We start from the raw sequence: 14,951 nt of genomic DNA, 5'->3' as shown, positions 1-14,951 counted from the left end.
GTTTGAAACTTATTTTATTAACTTATTTTTTAACCAGAAAAATGAGATAGATCTACGAGAAATCTTATTCAGTTAGATATGGTAGATTCAAATGGGGTACAAAAAGAGTTGACTATCGGGTCGTATGAGGTTGGAAAATCTTAAGTACGGTTCTAAGGGAATGAGTCAACCCACCTGTAACGACCAAAATTTCAAGAAAATTTAAACTTTTCAAAAACATGTCAATTCATTAAGTTATTACAAAAAGGTTTTCAATACATTTATTATCAGAGTATTCCCAGGTCCATTTCATAAAACATAAACACGAGGAGCGGTACGATCACGCCTTTGCCTTTCCACAGTCTCCTGAAGAACCTGAAAAACATTAAACCACAACTGTAAGCCCGAAAGCTTAGTGAGATACCCCTAAAATACCAACCACATATACCATACATATAACATGCTATATCATAACGAATCACAGAACAGCCATGCATATCGGGTCTACTATGAGACTGGTCCACCGTATCGGGCCTTCAGTCCACCTGGTCCACCCTCCGAGTCCAGTCATGTCCCTCGAGTCTACAGTGTGGTTGGTCCGGCCGCACCAGGCCTTCAACCCACCCGGTCCACTCTCTAAGTCTACAGTATGACTGGTCCGCCCGCATCGGGCCTTCAGTCGGCTTGGTCCACTCTCCGAGTCTCGGCACGTCTGGTCCGCCCTCGTGGGGCCTACAGCCTATCCGGACCGCTCGCTGGGCCTTCGGAACAACCGGTCCGCCCTGGGTATCTTGGCCTACAGCACGAAGCAGGACGCGCCTCAACCCAACTCCAGTCCATACAACCATGTGCACATAAACATACAATCACATAACAATTCATATTCAGTCAAATCGATCTAGCAGATCACATAACACAACATACTCTAACAGGATACCGACCTAACCGGTCACTAGCATAGCATCATCCTATATACCAGGATACCGACCTTAACCAGGTCTCTAACAAATATCATCCTAACTACCCGGATGCAAACATATCAAAGCAATAACATAACAACAGATACTTGGATCTCAATCCGATAAAGGGTCGGCCTTGGTGCCTTAGACCCTGTTGATATAGTGAGGATAACTCACCTCGCAACTGCTGACTGAAAGGATAAGATCACGCTACTGAAATCTCCGACCCGAACTCCACCACTAGCTAACACCAACACAAAAGCCAACAATTACCAAAATGCCCCTGGACGTCAACTGGTCAACCATTGGTCAAAGTCAAAGTCAAAGTCTACCCCTGACTGACTCTACTCGCCGAGTCCCCATACACAGAACCTCCTTCAATTTGCGAATTAACTCGCCGAGTCATCCCTTGACTCACCGAGTCACAGCCTTCCCAAAAGAAACTTGGACCCTACGACCAGACTCGCCGAGTCCAAGAACAGACTCACCGAGTCTACGACTATCTTCAACCTACTCGCCGAGTTGTTCTTCCAACTCGCCAAGTTCCAAGCCATCTTCATCCAACTCGCCGAGTTGTTCTTCCAAAACTTTCTTCAAGCAACTCGTCGAGTCCACCCATGTGACTTGCCGAGTACCACCGGGTCTGAATCCATACAAAGGCTTTCCAAGCCATACAGATGATCCAAACCATAGATCTACTCCTCCTAAGGCCATCCATCACGTAAAGTGGCAATCTTTATGTGAATCCAAGAAGATCTAGGCATTTTCACTCTAGGGTTTGGGTTTGGGACAAGATAGCTCCATCAATCTCTCAAAGACAGAGACCTTTATGCATTCAAACCCCTTCTCCATTCCAGATCTGAGGTAGCAACCTCAGATCTAACCTCTAAACTCCAATACATCAAAAGATATGATCTCTAACACCTCCAAAAATGATGAATCTAGATAATAGCAGCTCAAACAATGAAATAATACCTCAAAAGGAAGCTCCAAGAGAAGATTAATCCGAATCCTTGCAAAGCCCTTTGATCCAAGTCCCTTCTCCTTCAAGATTTCTTCAACAAGCACTTCCCCAAGCTCCAAATGCACTCCAATCCTCCACAATCACGTATCTAGGGTTTCTGGACTTCAAGCGAGATCAAGGAGGCTGCGGAGAGGGTATAATGTCCTTTAAATAGGGCTCATCCTCCGGATTTAGGGTTTTCTCCACTCAGCACCTACTCGTCGAGTCCATCTTTGGACTCGCCGAGTAGGCCACTTAACACGTGATAAAAGTGGCGACCCTACTCGCCGAGTCCACCCATGGACTCGCCGAGTTTCCCTTATACAATTTCACTTTTAGCCCTTCAACTCTACTCTTGATATTCCGGGATGTTACACCACCTATTCCGGTCGGGGAGAACAGGCCATTCGGCATGTCTATTGTACTGTTCCATTTGATCTTTTAGGTCCCGACTGTACCTCGACGGTTAAGATAGTCCTAAAAGAAATTACCGTTAAGATAATCATGAAAGAAACATTTCATAGTCATAACTTAAATGATAACCTTAAAATTCTCTTATTTTTGAAAATCTTGGAACAATCAGATTCCAAAATGAAATGTCATAAGATGCTTCGGAAAGAAATGAATATCATTATAGGTACATGTAACAGCCCAAAATTCAGGTATTCTTCTTTTGGCCCTGCATCTTGGTTATGTTGTTAATTTAGGGCTTTCATGATAGACGAGTACGCTGGGCGTACAAGGTGTACGTTGCGCGTACTCGTGCGCCTCATTTGGACACGTTCACCCTCAGGTACGCTGGGCGTACCCAAGGTTACTCATGGCGTAACTTGCCCAGATCTAAAAACCCTAATTCCTTTGGAGGACTATAAAAGGAATGTGTGGCTGGACTTCTCAGCAACCATCCCTCAGAGTGAAACCCTAAATAGAGTGTACCTTTGTTCTTAAGCCTTTTGGTGTATATTCTAAGATTGGTGGTGCCATTCCAAGGTTGCAAAGGAGAAGAAGAGCTCATTGGAAAGGCTAGAAGTGGTGTTCAAGTGTAGATCTGAGCTTTGCAAGGGTTAAAGCTTCATTATCAGGTAAAAAGTTCGGATCTTGTCATTTGGTTCATGTTATTTGCTTCAAGTGCCATTTTCTAGGGTTTTAGTCCCAAAGGTGGAGACTTTTGTGCAAATGGCCTCCATAAGCTTAGATCTTTTATATTTCTGGTCTATTGGAGTTGTAGACTCATAAAAATGACATCTTGGACGTGAATATTGCTCCATGCATGAGATCTAGGTCCTTGAGTTGGAATAGAATGTTGTTAAGAGGTGTTGGAGCCTTTACAGCCATGCCAAGGCTTAAAGGTCTCGACTTTATGGGTTTAGACACATTATCAGAGTTGGATCTAGAAGTTGGATTAATGGCTTAACCGATTAAGACCAGAAATGAAAAGTGTTAGAATCTGATGGTTACGCGGGGCGTAACTTCCAGTACGCGCAGCGTACTGGGTGGAGACCCTGATCCACGGGTTGGCGATGTACGCCCCGCGTACATCTAGCAGTACGCCCCGCGTACTCTCAGGGTTGACTTTTGTTGACTCTTAGGGTTTTGGTCAACATGAGGACTTTAGCTCAAGGAAGGGTAAAATGGTCTTTTACCCTCTGAGGAATGATGATAAGGGATAAATTTTAGTGGTGGGAGTCTTTGAGTATTGAATGATATTTTTATGTTTAGGTGAGGTAGAGTCGTCGTTGGGATTCGGTGATAGCGAGGATGCGAGATCTTAGACTTTCCACGAGGTGAGTTTTCTCACTATACTGTACCTGGAAGGGTTTGACTGTGTGACCGGAAGGTCGGATATGTTATGAGATATATGTACTATGTGTGATAAGTTAATCGTTATATGTGCCATGTATGACATGCTTGATATGGGCCGGAAGGCATTATGTTATGGGCCGGAAGGCGAATATGTTATGGGCTGGAAGGCGTTGTGATGTGGACCGTAAAGTTGACGTGGGTAGGACCGGAAGGTTTACCTAGTCGGGACGGAAGTCCCCTGAGACACATGGACCGGAAGGTTAGGGCCTGGAAAGGTGTATGTGCGTAAGTTGTATTTTGGGGAACTCACTACGCATTTATGCTTACAATTGTTGTGTTATGTGTTTCAAGTACTAGCAAGGACCGTGAGAAGGCGCCAGCGTGATCGTACACATTGTCGGGGAAAAACTATTTTATGATCATTGGGATGTATTTTGTTATGATAATATTGTTCATGTTTGAATTTGAAATATTAATCGATGTTTTTGATGTTTACGAAAATGAAAAATTGGTTTTAAAATTTACGTCGTTACAAGTTGGTATCAGAGCCTTGGTTTGAGGTATTCGGATACACCTTCGGGTGTAACTGAACTCAAACCGGGGATTTGAGAAATTTTTTAATTAATAAAATCAATAAAAAAATTTGATAAGAGATTTTGAAACAACCAAAGAAGAAGAAGTGTGTACGGTCAGCTAGCGCCCGAACGGTAAAATCCCCAAAATACTCTTACAATATGTGTTATGAGATATGTTATTATATGATACGCATGCTAGTGGACTAGGTATTCATATTAGGACTAGAGTGGCGTTATTTGTGATGCCTTAGTCTAGGGAAAAATTGCTGCTATGAGATGCTTTGAGAGCGAGTGGGTAGCTAGTGCATGGCAAGAATAGAGTACTCATGATCCGGGGTTCGGGGAGGAGGACTTGGGGTGAATGTTGATGCAGTGTAGTTGGTAGTATTGGGCCCGTACTACTGAAGACCCCGGGTCAGTGGGCAACCCAAGTAAGAATCCCTGGGTATCGGAGACCGAGCAGGGTTGCGTTATCGAGTGCGTTTATACTTGATGGAGTCTCTGATATTTTTATGTCATATTTCAAAGGCATCATGGTTGGACCACGCCACAGACCTGGTACGAGCGGTGTGAGTGACGAGGAGCTTCGTCAGATGATTCATGAGGAGGTGGTTGCGGCGATCCGGGCCGAGATTTCGTAGATGTTTGGTTCTATTAAGACCACACTGATGGAGACTTTTGATGAGCGGTACGCCGCGGTGACTGAGGCAGTAGCCGCTGCAGCTATCGCAGCTGTGGCCACGAAGCCACCCGAGTTTGACGGGACGCAGGATTCGATCGTTGCGATGAGATGGATTGTTGATATCGAGGGATGCTTCTACACTTGTTCATGTCCGGAGCATCTGAGGGTACGGTTCGCTTTGAACCAGCTCCGCCTAGGAGCAAAGGATTGGTGGAAGTTTGTGACGGCGAACTTCACTCTTGCGGAGGTTTCAGCCGTGATTTGGGAGAGATTTACTGTTATGTTCAGAGATGAGTATGTTCCCCCGATGGAGAGGGAACGGTTGGTTCAGGAGTTCTTGACCCTCAAGCAGGGTAATGATTCTGTTACAGTGATCACCTGGAAGTTTCATGAGAGGGCGATGTTTTGCCTTGAGCAGGTGTCCACGGAGCAGGCTCGGATGAGCCGATATTTGGGTGTGCTGAGGAGGGATATTTGGGAGTTCGTATCGAACTCGTCATACCAGACTTTTGCTGAGCTCCAGGCGAATGCCAGGAAGCGAGAGATCGAGTTGGAGACCCAGGCCAGGGAGGAGGCCAAGTCTCAACGGGTGGATCGGCGGCTGGCTCAGTCCCAGCCGGCAGCCAAGCGGACCAAGTCCGCCGATTCGAGGACGGGAGGTCAGAAGGGCCGCACTTGCGGAAAGTGCGGCAAGGGTCACGAGGGGGCATGTCGATTGGCTGCTTGCTACAAGTGTGGCAAGGAGGGGCACATTGCTAGGGATTGCCCAAAGGGATTCATGGTTTGCTTTCATTGCAACCAGACCGACCGTCGGAAGGCCGAGTGCCCCCAGCTTCGCCAGGGATCTGCGCCTGCTGCCAGGGTTATCGAGACTCGGCCGGTGAAAGCCGAGGCTCCGAAGGCTCGTGGGAGAGCTTTTCAGTTGACTGTGGAGGAGGTACGCACGGCGCCTGATGTCGTAGCTGGTATGTATTCTTTCGTGTATTTACTTTTATGTTAAGATATTGTGCTTATATTATGATATGCGTAGGTACTTTTCTTGTGAATTATGTACCTGGCTTGGTATTATTTGACTCGGGTGCGAGTCGGTATTTTGTATCATTGGCTTTTAGCCAGCACATCGGTATTGATCGGGAGGTGATGAGTCGACCCCTGCGAGTTTCTATAGCAAATGAGAAAGCGATATACGCCACTGACGTGATTCGAGGATGTGTGCTCGAGATTTTTGGGGTCAAGTTCCCTATAGACTTGGTTCCTATAGCGATGGGGGATGTCTGCGTCATCGTGGGCATGGACTGGTTGAGTAAGTTTGGGGCAGTCATTGACTGCGAGAGACAGGTGGTGACTATTCGAGACCCTAGTGGGGGAGTGCTTACTATGTATGGCGAGGGGACCCGGTGTGGGTCAGCATTTTGTTCGGCTACAAGGGCGAGGCATAGTTTGCAGCAGGGTTGCAGCGGATTCATAGCCTATGTGATGGACACTCGAGTGGCCGCGGGAAGGCCCAATTCGGTTGACGACGTTCCTGTAGTATGCGAGTTTTTGGATGTGTTCCCCGAAGAGTTACCAGGTGTGCCTCCAGAAAGGCAAGTGGATTTCCGTATCGATCTGGTTCTGGGAGCAGCGCCCATCGCCAAGGCGCCTTATCGCCTCGCTCCACCGGAAATGCAGGAGTTATCCTCGCAACTTCAGGAGCTGTTGGGAAAGGGGTTTATTCGACCGAGTAGCTCACCTTGGGGAGTGTCGATTTTATTTGTCAAGAAGAAAGATGGTTAACACCGGATGTGTATCGATTACTGGGAGTTGAACAAGTTGACGGTTAAGAACCGGTATCCGTTAACTAGGATCAATGATTTGTTTGATCAATTGCAGGGGGCATCTTGGTTCTCCAGGATAGACTTGAGGTCGGGTTATCATCAGATGTAGATCAAGTATGCACACTATGGTTTTCTAAACAATAGTTATGCCATACTCCAAGTATGCACACTATGTTTGTCTATGATCCTTACATTGTGATGTAGATCAATTGAACATGATTCCAATGATACTCATTTCACAATCCCAAATCCTTATTGTAAATGTGAGAATCCCCGATTCCTATCATTTACCAAAAAATCTGTTAGATTTTAAACTTTTATGCAATGTTCCTCTTGTAATGATTATTCACAAAGTCACCAAAACCTTGTCACCAGTCATTACAGAGTATTCCAAAGAAGGTCAACTTCTATGGAACGGAAGTCTCATATTCAAAGTACATTGCTTTGAACATCCTTCTTGCATTAAGGTTTTCTAATCTTACATTGATTGAATAACTTCCACCTATGGAGACATTTCCATAGTCCCATTTTGACTATCACTTCTGAACAAGAGTTACTTCTTTTCAGAACATGTCAATACGGTCCTTTCCGACAACTTACATCATACTTCCAACTTTCCCTGAGCAACCAATCTTTGGCGAAACTCAGATTGTCCTCGACAATTGCTTAATCACTTTAGTCATATCTAGTTCTAGACTTTTCCCTTCTCAATGCCTTAAGCATTTGGAAAATTTAGAAAAGATGAATATTATAGCACATGCAATCGATCCTATATCCGAAGCATATGGGACACGATTCATGATGTTTGACATAAAGACATGATACTAGACCAGTCTTTTGCTACAATATTTTTTTTATTTGCCATGTTTTCAAAATTTAACTATGAAGAGGGATGTTGTAATCATAATCGAATTTTGAAAACGCAATATATATAGAATTTCTTCAAGTTGAACCATTCAGACATAAAATTCTTATATACGTCCTTGACTAAAGATGATTAAAATCTCAATCTAAGCTTTAGAATTGAAATGAAGTATAATTTCCTCTCCCTTAATTATAGCAAAACAATTTTTCAACCTCTGCAACTTCACGAATTGAAACTTTGTTTTCTATAATTAACATTGCTAACTTGCAACACTAAACGTAATAATCATGCTCCCACTAACATGATGATTATCAGCATAACACTTATGCTCCCACTAGCTCTGACATATTTCCAGAAATCTGCTGGACTTCTGAAATTTAGATTCATACACCCTTTCTTAGATAGCTCACATGTGTGTCTAAACAATTTTTAGAACTATGAAAAGGGATACCGTAATCATAGTCTTAATTGCTTAGGCATTTGCCATTTCTCACAATTCCATGTTAGTGTGCCGGTTAACCACACACGCTCCACTAACGACTTTTGAAAATGCAAATAACACAATTGATATCTACGTAAAATCTACTTAGTGAAAGCGTTTCCTCACCATCATTTTCATGAATCAGAGAGAAATCTTATGACACTTAGATTTTATAGTGTATAAGTTCCTATCCATGTGAATTTGTTAGAACCATAATCACAAGATAAGGTTAGTGACAAATTTAGCCTTACATGGATTAAACTTGTTCAATCTTAGTTTCTTGTCACCTTGGTAGCACAAGGCCCACCAATGCTTCCAAGTTGAACTCTGATAACTCACATGCAAATTCAACTTACTTGAAGTAGGTATAGAAATAAGAATTATGTCAACACGATAGGTTACAAACCTTAAGTCGTGTGCTAGTGATAAATTACAGGTTTTACTCTTGATTAAATCTTGAAACTCTTTCAGGATCTTTAAGGCTCCCACTGTCCCCTTGACATATAAGATTCCCCAGTCAAGAACCATTCCTTGACAAAACAAATATTCAAGGGATAGTGTGGATTCTTATCAAGACTAACACTTCACACAATTGGTCTTAGTTGGTATTTGTCTCATCCAAGACATCACAACTTACCAATCTCAAATGTACAAGAGTAGAAACATTTTACACTACATTTGATAAGTGTTTTAAACCTTACTTTATGTCACTCAATGTTACAATCTTGTAGTATGACTCTAAGAATTGTTTTGGAATGAAGTATGACTCATCTTCTTGATTTTAACCAATCCAACAATTCATGACCTCTCTTCTTAGCCGTAACAATGCACTAAGACGTCCTTAGAGTATGAATTTGTGATATGGTTTCATAATCATTAAGATGATCATGAAATATGATACTAAAGTACTCTCCCATCCTTTCAGATTTGAGAAACTTTTATCTTTCTGCCTAATTTGATTCTTCTCATTTGTTTTGTCATACATTGTATCCTTTCTAATGTTACAGAATTATACTTAACATTATAAGTATAATCATATTTACTAATCTTTAGTAAATCATGACAGATCAATCTTTGTGGTGAACCTTGATCAGCACACACCCAGTGTACCTAATTCCTTAGTCCTTCAATTGACTCACATATATATGTGATCAAAGAATTAGTCTTAATTTTCAAAGATGAAAATTCTCATTCATCATACAATACAACTTGTATGATTTCAAGTTTCTATCCAATTGAAACTTGGGTGATGAAAAACTTTCTTCATTTGGTAAATTCAAACACTACCACAAATGAAAGAATCAAATCCACTTTCCAATATTGCTATTACTGGAAATATATAAGCAACAATTTTCCACAGATGCCATTGTAAGGATATTTTTAAAGTAAATAAAATTAAAACCCTTTTTTCTTTTATTTTAAAACTTTGTGGAAAAACTTATCCTTACAATCCACATGAAAACCTTGTTGTTATCTATTCATAAGCAATATATTATAACTCTTAAGCAACAGCTCAAAATTTTGATTACCGAACCATGCGATCGAAACCCACCTTTGCAATCAGAATCAACATATACTTACTTTAAGCTTCCTATCTTTTCTTTGATTCTTAAAAACATCAACATGTGACCCATTCACATTATGTAATAAGAATCTCCAAATAGGAACTTAATAGAGTTAGTTAGTTGACTTTAACTGAAGTAGAGTCAAACTTTTTGACTTGATCAATCTTATGACCTTTCAGGTGAATAGGGCAGCTTCACAACCAATGCCCCTTCCTTTGGCAACAAAACACATGGACCCTTTGGTAATGGCACATGAGACTATCTCAGACTTAGCCTTTCTCTTTACCATTTGGTCAACCGAGTTGACTTGGGAAGTTGTTCTTTTAATCAAATTTGCTTTACTGGTGTTCCAAATCATTGTTGATTCCACAACACCAAGCAAATAGATAAGACCATTAAGATTCATGTCATAGTCTGTCTCATAGTAGTCCCAAAGAGACTCACTATGTTCCTAAAAAAGTGATTGAACATCCAACTTTCACGAGACTTTGACACCCAACTCTCCCGGCTTGTCAATATGTGACTTTATCTCCAAGATGTGAGCACACATAGACTATGCTTGCCAATAAGGATTGAGTGACTTTAAACTTTTCAAGAACTTGTGGGTGAGGGAGAATAATTGGAGGAGGTGGAGGAAGTGAAGCATGATGTTGAGGGACACCATCTTCAAGAGATTTGGGAAGATCATAGTTGTCTGAACCAGACATCTATAATGGGAGAAAATCAAGTTAGTTGATTCAAAGTCCTTAATATAACACCCAATATGAAATATTAAGGCTAGGACCCAACACAATATTTTATAACTTGGAAGAGGGATGTCGTAATCCAAACTATAAAAAAATTTGAAGGTAGGGAATGACGATTCACCAATTTCCACCATGAAAAATGAAATAATTTATTAGGTTTTAATTGGATTTGAAATTCCTAGATCTTTTGAGATTCATTGAACTTTTCAATGGCATGTTTCAATCTCGAGTGTGCCCTCTCAAATTTTGTGACTGGGATGCCGAGGATCACAAAACAAGGTGTGAATAACCATACCAATTCACTTGGTACCCTTAATATTATCACCTAATCAACGTGTCGGTTAACCACACACGCTCCATTGATCTATGACAAACATTAAGTCACCCTTCGTGATCCTTACTAGTCCAAGTTAGTATGCCGGTTAACCACACACACTCCACCAACGACTTGGTAAGGTACAAAGTGTGAATTCCATGGGCTAGCACCAAATTCACATTTTTCCTAAAGTAACTAAGATTGGGAATTAAATAAAAAATATTTAGTTACTTCATAATATTCATTATACTTTTAATGAGAATTTAAAATCATTATCCTACCCGTTCGGCTAACGACCCTCCACCGATCAAGCAAGCGGTGGGTGAGAGTGGACACCCATTAAGTCGCCATTTTATAGGCAACAACCTTATACCCACCTTATAGACCGGCTTCGTGAATGAGGCCTACTAATGGTAAAACGACTTGTTCTTATACATATATATATATATTATTAACCATTAATGTTATAAATAGTATAAGTGTTGAATTTTAACTTTTAAAATTCTAAGTGTTGGAATTAAAGTTTATTAAAGTGTGTGAAACTTTTCCAAATTCCAAAACTTGAGGGCAAGTTTTGTAACTCTTCAAAACTTTTCATTTCATAATTTATGAATTAAAGGTTCATTAAATGAAGACTCTTCATTTTATGTAACTTATGTGTTTTTCATGTGTGTTAAAGAAAAGTGACCTTTGGATATCCATAACTTGAGGACAAATTATGGACTCCATTAAAACACATAAATGATCAAGAATTAATTCTAAACAATTCAGCAAATAATTCCTATGATCTTCTAAATTCATAAGAACATGAACATGATTATCAAATTTTCAAGAATTATATGAACACATACAAAGCATGAAATTTTGATATATGCTATTGTAAATGGATTAGAACAACCATTACACCAACTAAAATAAGTTTTAAAACATCAAAACAGTTTAGGGTAAAGTTTCTAGTCCATTTCCAGCAGAAAAAGTCGAAAATCTGCATTCTGAACCTTCTACTCGCCGAATGCACGAACCTACTCGGCGAGTAGGATGAATTTTGCCTTGGACTCGGCGAGTTCCCCCATGGACTCTGCGAGTCCATCATGCGGACAGCAAAAATTTCGACTTTTTCACTATTTTGCATCAAGTATCAAACAAGCAAGCCTAGGCTCTGATACTACTGCTGGGTTTTGAGCAATCTAACACTTCCTAAGTGTGCATGCAACCCTAATAAACCTTGGATCTATGTTTGTCTAAATACATGCAAAATAATAATTTTTCCAAGGTTCATAACCTATCTAACATGGCATGGGGTACTTTTAAACATAAAAGAATTAGATGATATTACATACCTTTTGATGATGAGTTTGATTCCTAAGGAGTTTGAGGGCCAAGCACCAATAGTGTGAATGCCTCAAATGGAATCACAAATCACCACAAACTCTTGGAAAACTTTGAGAGAGTGTATACACACTTATAAAATCGGCCACACACAAACACACATACTAGTTACACTAGTGGCTATTTCATGCAACATAAGCATGCTTATATAGTGTACATGATTAGGGTGAAAACCTAATAACCCATGACCTTTCCTTTTCCAAGGATCCATGGGTTAAAAGTTCCATGGATCATCCATGGACTTCCATACAATCCTAGCCCATTAACAAATGAGTATTAGCCCATACCATATAAAACCAATAGCCCACAATCTAATTAGTCTTCCTTTTAATCTCTAAATTAATTCATAATTAATTTAAGACTAAGACTAATTAAATAACATGACTTCATATTAATATATTATAACTTATAATATATTAATAATCATATGTGTATAACTCTCATAAAATTATCCATAAATAGTTTGGATGAAATGCAACCCAAATGGACCATGTCGGGTCGGGTCAAGTATATACCAAATAAGTTATGGACTTAGACACCTTATCCAACAGTATATTGGACCCTTCAGGGTAATTGCTAGGGTACGCCGGGTAGCCTACCGGTTGGATCTACCTGCTGAGTTGGGGCAGATCCATGATACCTTTCATGTCTCGTAGTTGAGGAAATGTATTACCGACGAGTCGGTAGTGGTGCCATTAGATGATATTCAGGTGGATGCAGGCCTGAACTATGTGGAGAGACCAGTAGCGATCAGGGATCGGAAAGTTAAGGTTCTGAGGAACAAGGAAGTACCCCTGGTACAAGTGCAGTGGCAACATCGGAAGGGGTCCGAGCTGACATGGGAGTCCGATTCTGAGATGCCGGATCAATATCCAGAGTTGTTTTCAATATGAGACTTCGGGGGTGAAGTCTGGTTCTAGTGGGGGAGAATTGTAATAGCCCGAAATTCAGGTATTCTTCTTTTGGCCCTGCATCTTGGTTATGTTGTTAATTTAGGGCTTTCATGATAGACGAGTACGCTGGGCGTACAAGGTGTACGTTGCGCGTACTCGCGCGCCTCATTTGGACGCGTTCACCCTCAGTTACGTTGGGCGTACCCAAGGTTACGCATGGTGTAACTTGCCCAGATCTAAAAACCCTAATTCCTTTGGAGGACTATAAAAGGAATGTGTGGCTGGACTTCTCAGCCACCATCCCTCAGAGTGAAACCCTAAATAGAGTGTACCTTCGTTCTTAAGCCTTTTGGTGTATATTCTAAGCTTGGTGGTGCCATTCCAAGGTTGCAACGGAGAAGAAGAGCTCATTGGAAAGGCTAGAAGTGGTGTTCAAGTGTAGATCTGAGCTTTTCAAGGGTTAAAGCTTCATTATCAGGTAAAAAGTTCGGATCTTGTCATTTGGTTCATGTTATTTGCTTCAAGTGCCATTTTCTAGGGTTTTAGTCCCAAAGGTGGAGACTTTTTGTGCAAATGGCCTCCATAAGCTTAGATCTTTTATATTTCTGGTCTATTGGAGTTGTAGACTCATAAAAATGACATCTTGGACGTGAATATTGCTCCATGCATGAGATCTAGGTCCTTGAGTTGGAATAGAATGTTGTTAAGAGGTGTTGGAGCCTTTACAGCCATACCAAGGCTTAAAGGTCTCAACTTTATGGGTTTAGACACATTATCAGAGTTGGATCTAGAAGTTGGATTAATGGCTTAATCAATTAAGACCATAAATGAAAAGTTTTAGAATCTGATGGTTACGTTGGGCGTAACTTCCAGTACGCGCAGCGTACTGGGTGGAGACCCCGATCCATGGGCTGGTGATGTACGCCCCGCGTACATCTAGGAGTACGCCCCACGTACTCTCAGGGTTGACTTTTGTTGACTTTTAGGGTTTTGGTCAACATGAGGACTTTAGGTCAAGGAAGGGTAAAATGGTCTTTTACCCTCTGAGGAATGATGACAAAGGATAAAGTTTTAGTGGTGGGAGTCTTTGAGTATTGAATGATATTTTTATGTTTAGGCGAGGTAGAGTCGTCGTTGGGATTCGGTGATAGCGAGGACGCGAGATCTTAGACTTTCCATACATATAACATGCTATATCATAACGAATCACAGAACAGCCATGCATATCGGGTCTACTATGAGACTGGTCCACCGTATCGGGCCTTCAGTCCACCTGGTCCACCCTCCGAGTCCAGTCATGTCCCTCGAGTCTACAGTGTGGTTGGTCCGGCCGCACCAGGCCTTCAACCCACCCGGTCCACTCTCTAAGTCTACAGTATGACTGGTCCGCCCGCATCGGGCCTTCAGTCGGCTTGGTCCACTCTCCGAGTCTCGGCACGTCTGGTCCGCCCTCGTGGGGCCTACAGCCTATCCGGACCGCTCGCTGGGCCTTCGGAACAACCGGTCCGCCCTGGGTATCTTGGCCTACAGCACGAAGCAGGACGCGCCTCAACCCAACTCCAGTCCATACAACCATGTGCACATAAACATACAATCACATAACAATTCATATTCAGTCAAATCGATCTAGCAGATCACATAACACAACATACTCTAACAGGATACCGACCTAACCGGTCACTAGCATAGCATCATCCTATATACCAGGATACCGACCTTAACCAGGTCTCTAACGAATATCATCCTAACTACCCGGATGCAAACATATCAAAGCAATAACATAACAACAGATACTTGGATCTCAATCCGATAAAGGGTCGGCCTTGGTGCCTTAGACCCTGTTGATATAGTGAGGATAACTCACCTCGCAACTGCTGA

Source organism: Lactuca saligna, chromosome 8 (assembly GCF_052625555.1).
Source record: "Lactuca saligna cultivar CGN05327 chromosome 8, ASM5262555v1, whole genome shotgun sequence".
Classification (NCBI taxonomy): Eukaryota; Viridiplantae; Streptophyta; class Magnoliopsida; order Asterales; family Asteraceae; genus Lactuca; species Lactuca saligna.
Note: the sequence above shows the minus strand (reverse complement) of the source record.